The sequence below is a fragment of the Emydura macquarii genome, unplaced genomic scaffold (assembly GCF_026122565.2).
Source record: "Emydura macquarii macquarii isolate MOO-44397 ecotype Brisbane River unplaced genomic scaffold, CSIRO-AGI_Emac_v2 contig_2422, whole genome shotgun sequence".
NCBI lineage: Eukaryota > Metazoa > Chordata > Testudines > Chelidae > Emydura > Emydura macquarii.
Genome location: NW_027132559.1, coordinates 17,002,271 through 17,015,870, shown reverse-complemented (window position 1 = coordinate 17,015,870; position 13,600 = coordinate 17,002,271).

The window sequence follows — 13,600 nt, the reverse complement described above, 5'->3', positions numbered from 1 at the left end:
ACCTCACACACAGACATAGGGAAGCAAACTCCTTGCTATGAAGGAGTCTAGGTATACAAAGAAAGCTGGAGGGGAACTAGGAAAAGCAAAGGGACAAGGGTGAGGTTAAGCACTCAACATGCTAGTTCCACAGTTTTTTGTGAGGGTATTTTGTTATGGTCACAGCTTTTTTTCAGAATGTTAAGGGGGTGTGAACTAGGTTTTATAGGCCTCTATGAAGAAATGAAACTTGAAGCAAGTCCTATAAGTATGAAATACATTCCAGAAATACAGTTTTGGGATTTATTTGCTGAACTTCTTGTTGATAAACTCAGTATCATTCCAAAGGGAAATACTTCCTCTGGCTTATTGTGCACCAGTCATGTCTTACAGACACAGAGGAATCACATTCATGAAGCGATGGCAGTGCAGCGAAGTCCTTTTGAACATTACAGTTGCAGTAACTTTAGTTGAATGCCCCCTTTGGAACAGTGTGAGTTTTCTGCTGTCTTGGGTTAGCTGGAAGCACTATTCTTTTTATTGCCTCAACCTCAGCCTCAGCTGAAAAATTTTGCATGAAAGACTGAGGATTAGTGCCCTTGAGCTAGATTTTCTGGTTAAAAGTTTATAGTAGAGGTCTACATTTTCCAAGAGTTTTACCCTTTAATAAACATTTTGTTACAGAGTCCATGCACACTCTACTAAGAGAGATGAATGTAGATTACTTTTGCACTACCCTTTTACCTCTACATGTCTATTTTTAAAATCTGTGCCAATGCTAAAAATCAAGCTATGTTAATGATTGAAAAATAACTATCCTAAGCATCCTACAGTTAATGACCAGAAACTTTGATCTCGCTCCTAACAAACATTTTTACCTAAACATGACTGGTTACTAATTGGATTGGGCAGTTGCCTTTAATCTCTAATACAAGATTTGGAACCTACCCAGAACAAATAAAAGTAAATCTGATAAACAAGAGGTAAACATGTTTTCGCAGCAAAACTAGTTTAATGATCTCATTTCGGGTGCCACCTCAAAAAAAATGATCACACTTAGGTATTCAGAGCATGAAGAATAAAAATCTTCCATATCAACTTCCAGTCACTTGGTAGTGTTTTTAATTATAAATAATAGATGTACTTGGAAGCAATTTATATTTTGGGCTAATAATCTGTGGATTTAACACAAAGCAGTGCATTATTTTACTTTCTGTAAAGTGGATTCCTGGAGCTCAGGGTAAAATATGTTTGTGACTTTTCTAAACCAGACTGTGGTAGAGGAAAACTTCATGATCGTCAGAGACGTTTAATTTCCCCCCAGTCCCCTTATATTTTCGTGTTAGAAAGCATATAAAACAAAATGGGGGAGAGGTGAGAGTGAGCTATATTTGCAACGCAGTCCTGTACGTTTTCAAATGTACATATACAACATTGGGTGAAGGGATTATTCAAGGGGAAGCCTTTGTTTTATTAACTTGTATATGAAGTTTTTATTAGAGTTCGATGAATTCAAGGGGAAAAAAAGCTCGAGCATGATAATGACTGTCATAAACTCGTTTCCGCATGACTTATGGTACAGAGGTGGACACTTCATTGAACGCCTAGAAATATGGAGGTCTCCAGATCCTGCACCCAGTGAAGAAGCTTTCGCTGACTTCACTTCTTCGAGGACATGGTTGTTAGTGATTTTGTTTGTTTGTTTTATGCACATTTCTATGGACCTCATCACCATAGCATCTGAACCCTCTTGGGTGAGTCTTGTTTTCCTACATGAGCCACCAAAGAAGAATTCCCTCCTGATTCAGCAAGAGCGGCAATGTTTTGGAAAAGTTCACTGAGGAAAGAATTAATCCGATTCACCGAGTCACCGTGCATAATTAGAGATCTGAGGTTTCTCCCCTTGTGAGTAGAGTATGCTTACCAACAGGAACACAAATGCAATTAAATCACAGGCTGAAAGCTACTAGGAAACTGCAAGCAAGTGAAATGCTCTGCATTTGTCAAAGGATTTCAGAAAACAGGTGAAGAATTAAGATAGTACATAATACTGGGGTTATCACATGCAAATGGAATATTTAATCTACCATTTTATCTCGCCTATATACTTGAATACCTCCAAAAGTCCTTTGAACAAATATTTAGTTTCCAAGCCATAAATTTGTGTTATGCAAAGAGAAAGCTTTTAGGTTCTCCAGTTTAAACTCGTTCTTAATGTTTGTTGTATGTGCTGAGAATGAGCAAACCGATGAACTTACCTTTCACAGTAGTGGTAATTTAAAAAAAAAAAAAAAGAAAAGAAAAGAAAAAGGAAGGACAGTCAAAATAGATTTGAGCCACATCTTGGCCCTTCTCAGTATTTAACTTACTGGTTAAATTAAATTCCAGTTGCTGGTCTTATATAAAAGTAGCTGTGTAGGATTACTGTTGTGAAAGCAGCGTTGTAACGCTACAGCTGTCCTTAATAAGATCATTTGCAGAAGAAAATAGCAGTTAAACTGTTGGCGGCGTTTTCTTAAGGTATAAAGAGGAGCTGGTTGTCTAAAGTGAAGACTTCGTTACCAGGGTCTCAGCTGAGACACAACAGCTGCCTTCCTTTATTAATTCATTGATCTTTCAGCAGATTGCGGGGAAATGATGCTTCTGAAATACTGTCCCAGAGAATAGGTTTTCTCCACGTATAAGGAAGAGAGAGACAGACTCGGTGACAGCGAGGTAGGTGCTGGATTTTGACTGTCAGGTGAGAGGTCCCTTTCCCAGCGATAGTGTTGGGAAGGGGGAGCATAAGGGTTTCTCGGCCAGCCTGCCTTGCTTAGCCAGCATTTATGGACGGAATAAAGCTAAACATTGGACAGGACTCCCTGAAGGAAAGGAACCTTTCAGAGGAGCCATCAACCTGTCACCACTGTAATAAAGGTGTGACACATAGGAGTGCTGGTAAGAGGCTGATCTTTATTTCCTGGCCTGTCACATGACATCGGTCAGAGTTACAAAAGCTCCCCCCCACGTCACTTGCCAGCGGTCAGTATCCACTGATTCCAGTGGCTACTGTTACATCTCCACTTTGTTGCGTTTTCTTTTAGAAGCAATCGAAATAAAACACAAAAGAAAAGCAATAAGTGCCGGGGCTAAAGCAGCCAGTTAATAACACCCAAAGAGCAGGTCTAGGATGCAGGTCAGGGTAGAAAACCTGAGGCCCCCCCCCCTCCCCGCCACATGAGTGGATTACTTGGTGCCTCTTACTGGACGAGTCAATTACTATCTATGAACCGCAATGACTTTCTGATCTCAAGACACTTTTTTATCCTCTAAAAATTCCATCCGCAGAGCCCTGTTTGGACACTAACCTACCACCTGGAACCTCTCTGCTCGTTGTACCTGGTAGTTTTCATTGTCATGTTTTTCAATGGACATCACTCCGCAGGAATATTGTCAGGAGCATTCTGGACGTCCTGCAGAAACAGAGCATTTGTCCATGGTTATACTTTAGTCCCAGGGGAGGTGGGGGCTGCATCTATTGATTCCCGTGACTGGGTCCATATGGAGGCAATGATGAGGAAGGAACGTGGTAAAGTAAATTGAACGGAAACGATGAAAAACAGCTCAATATCAATACTGTATGCGGAATAGCTCAGTAGCTGTGACTACAGGACTAATAATAAGAGCTGATTTCCACCCAAAAAAAGGAAGAAAAAAAAAAAGAAAAAGAAAAAGGTTAGGATGACTTTGCTGTGGTTTCTTCCAAACCGACATTTATCAGATAAGGTTAGCCAGGATGTGGTCAGACTTTGTAATGTGTATTTAAGTGGGTTTTTATTAACCCTTGCAATAAAATGGATAACAAAAGTTATAGAGCTCATGGCAAAGGTGATGGATCTTGGGGTTGTAAGTTATTTTAGCAGGAGTTTATGTATATATTTTAGTTTTGCTTAATGTAGATATAGCCAAAGGTGATGTTACAGACAGAAGATATTTGCCAGCTTCAGAGAAATTAGAGCCATAGGCTTTGACCCAGCTGAGTTTGTACTCAGTGCAAGAGGCGGGGGAGAGGCTAGGGTGCTTTTAGGCACCTAGGTGGTCTCCTGATTCTTTGACTAATTGGGGGGAGAGGCTGGTGCTACACATAGATTAGAGCAGTTTTAGGGTTGCTTTAATCTAGGCCAGCTGCCAAAACCCCCCACAATGGCTGTTACCCTCAGGGATTATGACGGTGTAGGGATACCCTAGCCATGTTCACACATCCTGTGCTGGGGGCCAAGAGGCCCACGGCTGGAAGTAGAATGGATGGAGGAATAGAAATTGTTTTTCATTGAACATTTCAAACTAAAACGATTCTCAATTTTTTTTCCATTACTTTTTTTCCAGCTTTTTCCCCCGAGTGACAAAAGAGAAAGAAGGAGAAAGGGGGACTAAAGTAAGAGAGGAAGGAAAAGGGGAGAAAGGGATGGAAAATTTAGAAAGAAAGACAAATTTTATGAAAAAATATTTTGGGAATAAAAGGACATTTTTCAATTTAAATGCTTCCTAATGAAAAATGTTCTCTGTTTCTACCTACGAACTTGTACAGCAGCCCTACACCATTTGGGGATTCCCTTAAGTGAGGTGGGAAACACGTGAGGACTGGATCTGTCACAGTAAGCTTATGCTAGGGGATCAGTGTAAAGTGGCCCTAATAGATCAGAAGATCTGACAGTTCGTCATGATCTTAATACTTCTTTTTCTGCTAATATGAATACTATCACTATTGAGAATAATGCATATGGCACTTCGAATCTCCAAAGTGTTCTAGGAAGGTTAATAGCAATACTTAACACTTCACTAGCACAGGACAAACACTGACTAGTTAATACTTCCAACACCACTGAGAAATAACTGAGTGTTATTATCCCTATTTTACAGAGGGGGAAATGGAGTCGGAAAGGTTATGTGAATTACTGAAGGCCACGCAGTGAGTCCGCAGTTAAGCCAAGAATAGAATTCCCATTACCCTACTAAATTCACTAGACAACACTCCACATCTTTCCAAACTGGTTTTAAGATACGTAATTTCCTTCTAATCATTAAAATATGCTAAATATTAAATCGTGGAATCAAGGATCATTGGAAAGTGACAACATTTTTACATTGGTAATCTGTTTTTATAACACTTAGCACAACGGGACACCAATGTTGCTACTTAAAATAAGTACCAATACCATAGCTAAACCTGCACACAAGAATAAGATATCTTAAACTATTAATATAGGAGTGCAAATGAGCACAGTAAGATAATGGGTCAATGAGACTTTACACATAAAAGTTGGAAGGATTTAATTAAATCCGTTTAGGCCTTGTCTACAGGAGAAAATTGTAGCAATCTAAGGGCTTGTCTACACACAAATGAAAGGGGTTGATTTAAATGTACGGGTTTGCACATGGAATTAATCAGGAACAGTTAATCAGGAACAACTCTCTGTATAGACAAGCTGCAAACTGGTGCAAATTTGTTTGTAGACAAACTCTTCTATAGGCTGGACCCATCTTCTCTGGTATGTGGTGAACATTTGATAAAAAAAGTTGCAAGATACACCCAATCCACTGAAGAAGGGTCAGTTAAACCAAAACAGATGCCATCCTAAATTCCTATTAGCATGGGGAGAACTGACTTGCTCATTTTTTTTATGTTCTCTGTAGAAAGATTGGAAGGCCTTCCAGAAAGGAGGCATAAGGAGGGCCAAATCCGTTAATCAACATGTTCCCCTCCAAGAGCAGAGGAAAAATCTGAGCCATAACTTGCACTGCACTGAAGAACATAAGTTATTATTAATGCCAGTGTGCCGTCACTGTCCTTAGGGAGGTTATGTATACTTGTGGGTGGACTGGTGACAAATGAAAATATGACATATGGACTATAGCCTTGTCATTGATATTATATTGGCAGTAGGCACCTACTGGAATGATGTGCATTGGAGAGTCTGCCTTTTAGCCTTAAGTGTGAGGTCTCTGTCTTTGATCAGATCTCTATTGTGAATAATATTTCCATTCCCTTTGTTGTGTGGTTCTCCTTGTTAATATGCTATATAGCCACACACTGCATCTCCAACAACAACATCAATGAAAGCACCATTGCAGAGCTGACAAGCATGTAGGAGTACAGAAGAATCTATGTGAAGACATGGTAAAATGAAATATTTTCAGTGCAGAGGTATTTATCCCATTCAGATACTCATGTCCTCTCACAACCTAACGATAGGTTATTCTCTCAGCTGTGTCACGAGACAGAATTCCTATTACCTACTCAGACACACTCATATTGTCTATATGATCTTTCTGCTGGATCTGAGCTATATCGAGCTTCTTACCCGATTGCCATAGTTACGGGTAGTCTGTTGGGTGCTGGGTTTCCAAGAGTCTTTGAGGCGGATTGTGTTCTTAGACTCGTGCTATCTTTAAAGACTTTTCCATTATTAGGAAAACACATGTGAAGCATGTAGATGAAGTCATGCAAATAGCGGAATTTTACCCCTGAACAGGGAGATAATCTGATAGTTCCCCTCAAATGGAAAAATGATCGGTCGTAGAATATTATTTTGCTGATCCTCTATATTGCCCCTACTTGCATTGCTTACTTCAGCTCGGTGATATACACTTTAGACCTTAACCTTCTGGAAATCCCAATCCTTTGACCGTTCAAGCAGCTGCTTTTCCACTTCCCAATTTTCATGCTGATGTATTCATTCGATTTCATCCAAATCCATACACAAGTTGGGATTTCCTGGAGCTGGAAGAGTTTAGACACAGCAGGCACCAGATCGGTTATTGCACAGGGATTACATGCACCTGCCGAGCAAAATGTTTTTCAGTTCTATTTGTTTTTTGCAATGTGCACCAGATCAGTTTCTAACCTTTGTCTAAACGAGATTTTTGCGACCTCCGCCCCTCAAAACTGGCTGTTACCCACCTAAGGAGTGTATAATAAACCTCATTGGTTAAGGGTCCAGAGGTCTATGACTTCCAGGTATCTTGCACTAAAATCTCGTAGGGCAGCAAGAACTCAGGCTTTTTTGTGGATGGAAATATAAGAGACCTATGAATCTCAAACTGTGCAGATGGCGAGGAAATCTTGAGAGTAGGCCGGTGATATTACCGTGGGGAGCTGTGAAATCACCACGGATTTGCACAAGCACACGTGGTACTGTGGGCATTAACAATGAAATTAAAATATTACCAATTTGGCTGTTGTAGTCGCCTCTGACACTTGGAAAACATGGCTTCCAAACTCTCCGCCCTCCCGCCCCCCAAATACTCCAGAGCATAAACCTCCAACAAGGTATTTTTAAAGGGAAGTTTGCCATGGTTCTTTTTGGTTTTTTAAATAAGCCCTTTCGGGGCAGTGTAAAAAAAAAAAAGAGCCGTGATTTCGTCGCCACAACTAACCACGTCACCGTCCATCGGCCCATATACCCCCGCGAAGGTCTCTTCCTTTGCAGACTTGATCACCTACCGTCTACAGGCAGCGCGCACTTAGCGTAGGAACAAAATGCCAGTGAATCGTGACATACCAAGATAAAAGTTGAGCGAAGGCAGACTTCAGCAGGAATTACTCCCTGGAACGGAAGGCCAGGCCAACTAGGACTGGAACTTCATGCTACTTGATGTCTCGCCGTCTCCGTAGTGCTCCAGCACAGTCAGTGTGTTAAGACAGAATGATGCTGTGTTTAAAACTGAATAGACGCACTAATTGTGTGTTGAGGCCATGGCTGCATCTGCATGTGCTGGGAGCTGCTCATACCCTTCGGTCCTTTAGTATAGGCGAGCTATTCCGAACACAGTGGAAGTCTGCCAAATTGCTCCTCCCCCGCGCCCCCTATAGCCAGTCTCATCTCCTCTGGTGTTCATCTGATCCCACTGGGAGGTTGAATCGAGATATCTTCTGTTCTGTGGAGGTCACACCAGGTGACTACAAAAAGGCGGCTTGCGATGGTCCAGTTGTCATAGAATCATAGAAGATTAAGGTTGGAAGGGACCTCAGGGCAGGACCAACCCCAACTGAATCAAAGTTATGGACAGTTAAACTCTCTCCGCAGAAACCCTTAAGACCGCAATTAGTTTGTATGAATCAACATGGTTGCAATGACTGGTCAGGGGCACTGGAACAGTTTTTATAGTGGGGGGGGGGGGCGCTGAGAGCCCTTGAACCAAACTGTAAACCCTGGTTATAATGGAAACCACTTCCAGCCAGAGAGAGCGACTGCACTCCAGTTCCAGCGCCTATGTGACTGGGATTAGTACGTTTACAAATCATGTCAGCTCCCTGTGTCTGAAGAATCTGTTTTCTTCTCCCATCCAGACCTCCTCTCGGGCCCTGATTTAATTAGAGCAAGTCTGCTCCCTGGATGGTTATGACGCTTTTGAGACGAGAAGACTAAGAATCAGTCATTTTCAAATAGCACTTTTCATCTTCCAAGCGTGTTGCAAGGATATGGGAAAGCAGGTGCCTGCGAGATGTGGAGATGGCGACTCCATCGATTACCCTCTTCCCCCACCTTCAGCGCTGTCTAGGCACCGTGGGTCTGGAGGTGCTTTCTATCAAACCAGACCTAAAAGTGGATCCCCGGCCACCCGTAAGTCTCTGTTGGAAAACATTCCGTTTGGATAATGACTTACAGCCTGCCGACAGTCCCCTACTGAAAAAAACACCCGACCATCCTCTGCACTTTCTTTTCTGGTGGGGAAAACCAAGCAAATAAAGGAGAGTGGCTTGTGTAGCGTTGCGCTATATCCCACCCCAGAAATGGCTGCATTTCAGCGGTGAGAGGCAGTCCTCACAATGTGTCTGTATAGCCTGTAAAGAACTGTAATGATCTTGTAGATGAGAGGCGCTGTATCCGGCTACGATCGTGTTTGAATAAACTAAATTCCCAGGCAAGAAGCGCAGACTTCCTCTTTCTCCCTTCACATCCAGAGCGTGAGGCACGTCTCCACCCACACGCCGTTAGGTCTCCTGTTTGTCTTCTCCCATACGCAGCCCAGGTTTGCTCCCTCTCCACGCCCCTCCATTCAACCAAAGGCTTCCACCCTCCTCCAGGCTGTAGATAGGCACTATTTCCCCCACACTCTTGCCTTGTCTTTCGGTTAACTTTTATTCCAGACACTTTTTCCTTTCCACTGACAATATCCTTTCCAAACTTCTTCTCTCAAAAGTGGCCGCTCCCAGGAAACACTGTATAGGAATAGGTTGGACTCTGGGTTTTGTTCCACTGGGGGAGGTACTGGAGCCAGCTCCATAAAATGTTGTTGCCTTGTGCAGGGGACATACTTCTCGGCACTATAATCCACTTTAAAAAAAGTAAACCTTAAAAAGCCTTTTAAAAAACTTTTTAATATTAAGTGCTTATAAATGGGGGGGAGCAGGAAAAGCTCTGAAACTCGGGGTATGTTTGCTTTTCACCTTTTTGTGGTTCTTTTTAACCAAATAAATAAGGCTGAACTGATTTATCTTAAGGGCCCAGCAACCTGCCCTCCAACAAAAGGAAAGACAAATATTCTGCAAACTTTTGTGCTTAGCTTCAGAGCAGGTCTATGATAGAGAATATGTCAAAAGAATCTATAAATATATCCCCGAACATGGAAAAGTTTCATGAGAATCTAGACTTTCAGTGGACGCGTTTTATGGGGAACGCCGGACAGGATGTCCCTGCCCAAAGCACTTAGAAATCAGTGGAAAGACTCCTATTGACTTCAATGGACTTCGGATCGGGCTCATGGCAACTAGTTTAAGATGCTGGTTTGCTCCCCTCTTCGCTTTCAAAATGCACTCCAATAATTCCAGGCCAGAATCACGTAATACTTTGGGGGAGAGGAATGTGAAAACCTGTAAGTTAAGAGAGAATTTGACATTTAAAAACTGAACTTTTTACTGTAGTGACAAGTAATTTGGAGTCTCATCTTGCTCCTGTTGAAGTCAAGCGGAAAAATAATTCCCATCAGGATCAGGCCATTCCCCTCCGATATTGGGCCAGTTAGAAAAGGAAGGATAAGGGGCTTATTGGACATGGTGCCAAATAAGAAGGAAGAAACATTTTAAATTTGTTTCAGCGTGTTTTTATTTTATTTTTTTTTAACCACCCTGGACAACAGTAACAAACATTAATAGAATTATTCAAAACCTACTATGCGGATTTATAGTGAAAAAGCTCATATGATTTTATATACAGAATATATACACTCTAATATATGCATAAATATGCATGTGTGTGTATATGAATAAAATGTTTATGGGAGTATTTTAAACACATTCAAATAAGCAAATTTCATCATTTAGCCCCTCAGTTTCACTGACTTCTTCTGATCCGTAAACCCCACTTTCTCATTTTGATCAGTTTTGTCCATATGTAGAAATCCCCGGATGCGGATAGAACATGTCCATAAAAAAATAATGCCTATAACTGGGCTGGAACAGGTACAGGAGAACATGGTAACATAGTAAAGAAAAAACAAGCGGCCACTTATAAACAGATGCGATCACCGGCGGCTCAGCAAATCTCACGCGTTCTCTCTCTGCTGATTTAGCATTAGGCACCAACATTTCGTCCAAGGGCTTGGGGGAGAAGGGTAGAGACCCCTTTTCTCTCTTACGTGCTTCGAGCAGTTTTAATTCAGAGCTTTCCAAATATTCTTGGCTCCAAGATTGTCCGGAAGAACGAAACAATCGCAGCAAATCTAACGTGTCTAAGAACATACGGAGTCCGCCATCGGGGATGTTCCTCGCCCCCGCACACTCGGCGTCTTTGGGAAGCTTCAGAATCCACCTGGGCCGTACCTCTTCTCTGAATGTCCTGTCACCGCAGCATATCGTCTCTTCTTCCGTTAGCAAGCTGCGGGGACCTTCCCCGTCTTCTCGCAGCATGGGCAGAGGAAAACCACTTGAGGCAAAGCCAGGCAGGGTCCGGCACTGCGGCAGCAGCCTGTGTGGCCACCGATTCTCTCCAGCGCAAGCACAGGGCGGACTAGCTGGCTCCTTTCATGTCTGCGGCCCATCAGCAGTGGGGGGCGCAAGAAGACAGCAGTTTGTACAAGGCCATTGCGATGACTGGAAGGCACCGTCAGACTGGAGGGAGGTGGGATGAGACAACTGGAGCTCTGGAAGGAACACGAGTCTGCAGCCTGGGGGGAGCGCCCAGCGCTGGCTATGCGCAATCCTGGCACTGAGCAGAGCAGCCGCCTCTGTTCTCTTTCCCCTTCTAGTTCCAATGAGCCTTGCAAAGACTTTGAATCAGCGATGCTTTGATTTCCTCCCACCCGCCGTCCCTCCGGGGTCCTCTTACATTCTTTGCTGGCGCTGGTTGCGCTGTGCTTTCCCTTTGAGCATCGCCTCTAAACACGAAGACCTGAACGCATGTGTTTCGTCTATAACCCCTGGACCCGAAGACCGTCCCTGCTCCATTCAAAACGAGCTCTGTTGGTGCACACCACAGTAACCGGAGGGAGGAGACTGCATACAGTAGTCAGAAAATATTGATGGCAAAACCTCACGAAGCAGCGCCTGGGTTGGATCAGCAGCTCAAACTCTTAATTTGCTGACCCTTCCATTGTACTTATTCTCTGTGTCCTGTCTACAGCGAATAATAATAGCTGCTTCCGCTGCATGGGAAAAGGTTCGGCTTGTGCTTTGCTTTCCTTGCTGAAAAGCAGTCTGTGCCTTCCTCTTGCTGTATTCACTGGCATGGTATAAAGTACCCGAGCGGCGTAGCTGTGTATTAACCCTCGTGCTCTGACACACATTTTAACACAACAGAACAGCCAATTCAAAGAATGTACTCGAGTCTTTTCCTTTGAAGTAGCTGAGCTGTAATAATAATTTCCTACTTCCAACTGACATTTTTAATGGCAGATTTCCTGAAAATCCACCCTGGAACTCGGTTGTACCGATTCCTCACTGATCCCACACCATTTATTAGTAGGTTGGTTTCAGCTGCTCTGGAGAAGGGCCAGTTCCTCTGTGAGTGGAATAAGGAGGTGGAAAAGCAATGTTTTGCTGAGCACGGTTGACAAACATAAGGAGAGCTTCACTTTATCTGTGCATCTATTTTGCCCCCAGTTTCTTTGCTGAAACTAAGAAAAATATGGAAAAGATCGGTACATGTTAATACTTGGAAGGCCCGGAGATGAAGCACTTGCACGGCCAAAACTCTCTCTGAAATCAGGGAATACAGTGGGTGACAGGCCTGGATATATAAAGAATATATTTAGATGACTTCTGTAAACTGCTTGAAGAGCTCTTATTAAGATTTCGTCATTAATTAATTAATTTAACGAGGTGTAAATTTTCTCAAGTTTTTCTCTTCTCTTGTATCTCCGCACTGTGGACTTCCTTTCTAATAAACAATATTAATTTTAAGCATTTATGAGTCCTAGTAAACATCAGAGACTTAAAAGAATCTTTCCCACTAGCATCTGGGCCGTGTTAACTTACTAAAGAAGCGTTATGGGCAGGTGGGGAAGAAATGCAGTCACATTTAAGATTGAAATTCTGCATCTCTATTGCGTATGATTCAAAGAGTTAGCTCATGTTCGCTATGAATATCTATTGTATGGCATGTTTTGCTCTCTCTCTTTGGCTCCTTTGTCCATCTCACTATTTACAGGCTTAGGAGATGGAGTAAAGAAAATACAGTGCAAATACAACACATTGCCTTATTCTCCATCAATGACCATTTTAAAATCAAGATTGGGTGTTTTTCTATTAAAATATGCTCTAGGAATTATTCTGGGGAAATTCTATGGCCTCTGAGAATCTATAAGTAAATAAATATTGATACCATTGTAATTAAGAAACAGCATGTATAGGGCCAAATACTGCAATCCTCTCTCATTCAAGTCGATGGGATGTTTCCCTGGGTAAGAATTGGGTGTACTGAATGATCTGGCCCTTTATTTATCCACAGATTTGTGTTCTTGAAGCAATTCACATGGCCGTGATACAGATGTGTTCTTTTCATTGGCATCTGTACTTAATGCCAGAGTGCAACAAGCTGATTTAGCCATCCATGCTGAACACAATGTACTCTTGCAGAAGCACATTTTCTGTCATGAGAGTTACCTGGCTACTTGTTGTTGCTCATTGGGGACTCCCTCCAGGATAAAGCCCTTAGTCTTATACTATACCTCTTTAGATACTACAGCATATCATCTCTAGAGATGAGGTTTGGGGCATAAGGATGGAGCTTTTTTCAATTAAGAAGCCACATGTGCACAGAAAATTGTACTATTTTTCTGCTTTTTATAAGCAGTTGCATGGCCTGATTCTCCTGTCCCAGCGTGTCGAATTCTACCCTTTTTCTCTGGCAGCGTTTTATATCCAACTTTGCACAAGTGCAAATGGCTGGACAAGTTGCATAGCTGTGGGGAAATCTACCCCCGCGCGCGCACACACACACCCGCCATGCGCCCAATGGTTATTTTGGGATTAGCAGCTCTGTACCATTAGCCAGTACTGAAAGTTGGCGGTTAGTCATGCTTTAAGAAACCATAAAAGGCACCATACTCTTTCAGAAATGGTATAGCTGTATAGCCTATGTTTGCATTTTCTCCTCATCGATGTGCGTTCTGCAATGGGATGAGATGACAGGAACCGCCTCAA